This window comes from Condylura cristata, unplaced genomic scaffold (genome assembly GCF_000260355.1).
Source record: "Condylura cristata isolate star-nosed mole 26May11 unplaced genomic scaffold, ConCri1.0 scaffold00022, whole genome shotgun sequence".
Lineage (NCBI taxonomy): Eukaryota > Metazoa > Chordata > Mammalia > Eulipotyphla > Talpidae > Condylura > Condylura cristata.
In genome coordinates, this window is record NW_004567123.1 from 18,302,722 (window position 1) to 18,308,721 (window position 6,000).

Consider the following 6,000-nt stretch of genomic DNA (forward strand, 5'->3'; position numbering starts at 1 on the left):
CTAAAGTTGCTTTTTGAAAAGAAATGTGTCCGTGTAACTTCCCTATGCTTAGAACTTTCTTTTTTTTTACCTTCATGTGTTATTCAGGATCCTTTACACAAACTGCCTTTCCAACTTTGCCTTCTTACCATGAACTCTTATTACAAATTTTCTCCAAAGATACTATAATTATTCACCTCCCTTTAAGTTTCTTTATATGCCATCCTTTCTGTCTATATAGTACTCAGCCCTTTTAACCCTTTAATACCTACCAATAAAAGTTGCTTTATCAATGAAGCCTTTTAGCCTCCCCACTATTGCCATTTTTACATATAGTGTGCTAAGTGTTATATCACTTGTGTGTGCGTGAAATTACAAACTGCCATATTCATATTTTTCTTCCAATATGTACCTCAATGCCTAGAATATAGTAGGCATTTGTTATATGTACAAAACAATGTCAAATTCTTTATCCAGAGAGTTTATCCAGCAGTGAACATAAATTACTTCATGATAGTACCACTCAGAATGGGATTAATACACACATATGGTTACGTCACAGATTGAAATACTTGTCTGAGAAGAACCATTTGCAATTTGACAGTTTAACCACTGATAAGTGTACAATTTCAGTGGTATTACATACATATAAAATGTATTTAAATATCTACATCCAAAAGTTTGTCCTCATCCCCAACAAAAACACTGTACACATTAAATAACTCCCCCATTTACCCTCTCTCAACCACCTGGTAGCCTCTGTTCTACTGTCTTTATGAAAAAATGCACATCCTAAAGTAGTTCATATATGCAGAATATACATTTTATCTTTCTGAAATTAATTGTGAGTTAATTTTCATTAACCATAATTGTTCATTATTCCTAATTGTTTTTGCTGTCCATCCCTATAGCATATATCAAAATTTCATTTCTTTTTATTACTAAGATTTTATTTTGTGTGTATGTATGTGTATATATACACATGTATATATAATGTAAAATGTTATATATACCACATCATCTGTTGATGAATACTTAGGTTGTTTGTATAGTTTGGCTTTGTAAATAATGTTAGGACATCGATATACAAATATCCTTTCCAGTGCCAATTTTCAGTTATTTTGGATATACACTTAGAAATATATTTACTTAGGAATATATTTACTAAGTCTTAAGGTAGTTCTAAGTTTAACATTTTGAGCCATCACTAAGATAGTTTCCACAATGTTGTACCATTTTACAATCCCACCAGCAATGCATAAGCATTCTGATATTTCTGTATCCTCATTAATACTGGCTATTTTCCTTTTGAAAACTATAGTCATTCTATTAGTGGTGGATGGAATTATGTTTTGCTTACACTTCATACATGAAGTTTTTTTTTTTAAAGATTTATTTATTTATGCATACAGAACTGGGGTACAGGCCAGAGGCTCGGGGCGGTGAGAGGCTTCACCAGAGACAGAGTGGGGAGCAAGCAGAACAGGCATATCGACGAAGCACACTGCTGAGGGGAGCAGTGGGCGGGTCAGGAGAGGTCTGCCACGCCATGTGGTCACCTCCAGGGCAGGCAGTAATTGAACTCATGCGGAAGTGGCTTTAGCTTCTCAGTGCAGCGCTTTAACCCGCTACGCCACCAGGGAGGGCCCATACATGAAGTTTTATTGTTAATTGATTCTACCATGATTATTGACCATTAGTGACCTTTAATAAATTAAACTGTTTTCACTTTCCAAATCTTATGTTTTATAATAGGAAGACAAAGCCTGACAAAACTTTGTGCATAGACATTTGCTAGCAGGGTATAAATCCTCTCTTAACTTGGAAGTGTAAGCAGTAAGGCACTTCTTAGACTGTTTCCTAATTATTCTTCCGTAGCACTTTTTATAGAGAATTCAGTGATGAAAGGTTTGTTAATGTTTAACTTGTTCACGTAAGAGAGCTCGTTGGGGCCCTCCCTGGTGGCACAGCGGGTTAAAGCACAGCACTAAGAAGCTGCAGCCACTTCAGCTTGAGTTTGATCCCCAGCCCCGGATATGACCCACATGGCATGGCAGACCTCTCCTGACCTGCCCGCTGCTCCCCTCAGCAGTGTACTTTGTCAGTCAGCCTATTCTGCTCCCCACTGTGTCTCTGGTGCATCCTCTCACCACCCCTGCAACTCTGGCCTGTACCACAGTTCCGTATGAATAAATAAATAAATCTTAAAAAAAAAAGAGAGAGAGAGAGAGCTTGTTGTTTTTGTTAGAGTGAGCAGTGAAAGAGAAAACCAGTTGTCCACTTTGTTTTTTTTTTAAAGATTTATTTATTATGCATACAGAACTGGGGTGTAGCCAGAGGTGTGATGTGGGGTGGGGTGAGAGGACTCACCAGAGACAGAGTGGGGAGCAGAACAGGCAAATCTACTGAAATACACTGCCAAGGGAAGCAGTGGGTGAGACAGGAAAGGTCTGTTGCTGCACCATGTGGGTCAGCTCCCTGGCCTGGAATCAAATTTGTACTGCATTCACTGCTAATAGCTTGATAATGCTGAGACTTAACCCAATGGGGTCATTCTTTATGGTCACTTTCCATTGAGTGGACTTGGAAGACCAAATGAATTTTTTTTGTTGTTCTTGTCTATCAACAAAGAGTCTTTACAACTTCTCTCAGCCAGAACATCCAGTGAAAATATGATTTATTTTCCAGATTCTTCTGGACAACTTAAAAAGTCTTTTTTACATCACATTGTCATACTCTTTACTCTTGAGCCTCTTTCTAATATAGGCTTTCTTTGATCATTTTTCCATCTCCTAATCCAAGATCATTTTGATGACCGAAAAATTTCGTAATCATAATGCTGTCATTTTTGTGACTTTCTTTAAACAAGTTAAGACAGTGTGCAAGTGGTGGAGCTAAATCAGTATGCAGTTTTAGGAGAAGGTGATTGAACACAATGGGGTAACCTAACTTGCAGCTACACTAGGAGGGCTGAAGTGGTAATCAACAAGTGAAAACTCTGGTCCTGCCTAGTGGTGCAACAGGTTAAAGCGCAGCACTACAAAGCTAGTGGCAGCTGTAGCATAAATTCAATTCCAGGCCAGGGAGGTGACACACATGGTGCGGCAGAATTCTGGCCCGCCCACTGCTTCCCTCAGTAATGTACTTCATCAATCTTCCTGTTCTGCTCCCCACTCTGTCTCTGCTGAATCCTTTCACGGCATCTGCAACTCTGGCCTGTACCCCAGTTCTGTATGCATAAATAAATAAATCTTTTAAAAAAAAAAGAGAGAGAAAGAAAACTCCCCACCCAAAACCTGTGGCCTTGGTGCTAGAGCTGAGCCAGCTCTCTGGGGGTAAAGGTGCTGATGCCCTCCACCACTTTCTGTTTTCTTAACTGGGCAGTTGTGAGTTCTGTCTGTATTTATTCAGAAACTCTCCTTTTTATTTCAGATTACTCCATATGTAGAACTCTAATAGATGGTAGTAATGAAACTGGAGGTAAACTTGAAACATTTCAGTGGGAGAGAGTGCTTTGAGAAGGATGAGCGAAAAAGCCATGTTGGAACAGACTGTAAAAGTAGTAACTAGCAAAACTGCCCAGCTATCCTCCTCTTCCCCCCCAATTCTTGTACCGGAGGGCTTTCTTGAAATTTGAAATATGCATAGGTAGCAATACTATATGAAGTAGTTTTGACAGGAAATGTATATTGATTCATTCTATGGGTGTGTATTATCTTAACCATTAAGAAGCTCACAGTCTGATGCAGTGGCAGAGGAAGGGGACATTCTTTAAAAACATTATTAAAGTAGTTCCTGTTGGAAATACTGAAGACCATGTAAAGGTAAAAAGCAGAAAGCATTGGAGAACTTAAAAAGCTTCATAGAAAACGAGGCAATGCTTTTTCTTAAAAATGTGGGCAGTATATCCCCTTTTAAGAATTATTATGAAGATTAAAGAGATTACACATATAAAGGTTTTAATATAGTTTCTGGCACATAGTAAAAATCCAACAAATGTGAGCTAATGTTATTTTATTACGGAGAGCTTTTATTAAATTGATGAATAACAGTATATCCATTGAGTGCAACCAAATAGAGACAAACCAACTAATTTAAGCAAAAAACGGAATTTGTTGGAGGGTAACTAAAGCTCACAGAATGGAAATGAGAGCTTAGCAAAAACCTACAAGGAAGCTCTGGATGCTAGTATTAGTAACAGAAATTGAGTGTTTGTTAACAGGAGCTTAGTCTCTTTGGGATAGCCCAACTTTAACTCCTTTTTATCTTTGTGTGTGTCTATTCAGAAATAAAAGTATGATTTTTTAGCTTGAACTTTTTGCCACTGTCTGTTGTGAGGGAACACAGAGTTTCAGTCTCGTGGGATTAGGGAGTCCTAGCACTAATGGGGGATACTGAGAGAGTGAGTGACAGTCACCACAGACAATATCAGAGTATTTCTAAGACCAGCTGAGGCCAATCGTGGAAACAACCCAGGATAACCTATGGAATAGCCTCTGAGTGTTTCTGCTGACTTGTGACCAATACCAATCAATATGACCATACCTATGTGACATTCTTCATCAGAATAGCTGTAGTTCCTTTTTGTTTATTCATAAGTTTGGGAGCTAAAGCATAGATAGTTGACTGTTACAGTAAGAGAGGAAAGAAAACTTTTTGACCTTGTATATGGTATTTCTTTTTTTTTTTTTTAAAAACAGGCACACTTTTTTTTTTTTAAGATTTATTTATTTATTCATATAGAACTGGGGTACAGGCCAGAGATGCGGAGGGTGAGAGAATTCACCAGAGACAGAGTGGGGAGCAGAACAGGCAGATAGACAAAGTACACTGCTGAGGGGAGCAGTGGGCGGGTCAGGAGAGGTCTGCCACACCATATGGTCTCCTCTGGGGCAGGCGGGAATCGAACTCATGCGGAAGTGGCTTTAGCTTCTCAGTGCAGTGCTTTAACCCGCTGCGCCACCAGGGAGGGCCCTGGTATTTCTTTTAATGTGTCCAATTTATACTTCTCATGTAGTAGGCCATGACCAAGGATTTGCTATAGCACTTTGTTATGTCTACTGAGTCAAATATGCCTTTATTCTGTTACTTATTTTAGTCTAATATAATTCATCAGAAGCAAAAGGATATGTAGATATACTAGATGTGGAGGGTGAGTGTCTGAGACTGAGTGTCACAAGCAGGGTATGACTCAGGGCAAATACTTAATATTTTTGAGCTTCTCTTTCCTCTTTTATATAATCAGGACAAGACTGTGAATTTCTAGGGGGCAAGGATATGGTTGTAAGGCATAAATAAGAGTATATTCATGAGAATATTACCAGATCAACTGCAACGAATGTTCATCATTATTGCCACCACTATCATAATTATTGTAGTAAAGATTTTAAATAGAGACCCCCACAATTTCTTCCTACAACTTTGTGCCATCGACACTATTGTTAACACATGCCTTTTTCACATTAGTGCTTATCCCTCTAACAGAAGAAAGCTTGAGACTCGTCTTGTGGGATACAATGAGAAAGTTCAAAAATAAGAGTGTATGTCAGCTGTTACATTTCTCTTATCTATATGCCCTAATTTAATAGGAGATAATTAAATTGACTTAATAGGTTGATCTCCCCAGGATCTTAATGTACTTCATTATCTTCTTTTCAAGGCAATTTTGGAATTTATTGATATATTCATATGCCTTGTCAAGCAAGCAGATAACTATAATTTCCAAGGATAACTGTCTCTTGCCTTGCTACTTTCCAAGTCTGCGCAAAAGACTCCTGTACTTTGTGACCCAGAGTTAAAGTCAATGGTTCCACAGTTCTGTTCTATCTGCCACCCATATATCCTGTTTTTCAGGATCAAATGAAGATTTTGAAAATGAAGGTCCCAAGCAACAAAACTTGGATTTTTGAGATAAATAAGAGATTTTTTAAAAAAGGTATTTTATTGTATCAAGCATCACCAATACATTAAAAGTTTGAAACAGGCCCTCCCTGTTGGCGCAGCGGGTTAACGCACAGCACT

At 38.3% G+C, this 6,000-nt stretch overlaps 1 protein-coding gene across 3 annotated transcripts in view; it reads left to right on the forward strand.

Moving 5' to 3' along the window:
- LOC101633725 (ubiquinol-cytochrome-c reductase complex assembly factor 1) overlaps nucleotides 1-6,000 on the forward strand; it is a 94,173-nt gene that overhangs the window by 72,391 nt on the left and 15,782 nt on the right. The window lies entirely within an intron of this gene.